Source organism: Scardinius erythrophthalmus (assembly GCF_964197995.2).
Source record: "Scardinius erythrophthalmus genome assembly, chromosome: 10".
Lineage (NCBI taxonomy): Eukaryota > Metazoa > Chordata > Actinopteri > Cypriniformes > Leuciscidae > Scardinius > Scardinius erythrophthalmus.
The window spans coordinates 38,533,920-38,534,267 of NC_138230.1; positions in this window are offsets into that span (position 1 = coordinate 38,533,920).

The window sequence follows — 348 nt, forward strand, 5'->3', positions numbered from 1 at the left end:
TTCATTGACATCAACATAATCAGTTATAAATATTTTGTTGGTTCTCTCTTTTTTGCATGTGTTCATAATTTATTTGTATGACAGGCTAAAAAATATGTTAAATTGCTTATCACAAATAAACAATTGACTACGCTTATGGTTACAATATGCTTACAAAATCTTTAACACATTTTTAATAATATTTCGATGAATGGGGTGAAGATGTCAATTTTCCTAGGCTAGACTGTAATTTAATTGTCAATTTTAGCATTTACTGATTTTTGTCCTTCCCCAAGCAGAATGTGAAATGAGATGTTGCGCCTCTTTAGCCTGGGAAGGCATAATAAACTGATGGCCAGAGTGTTTTAG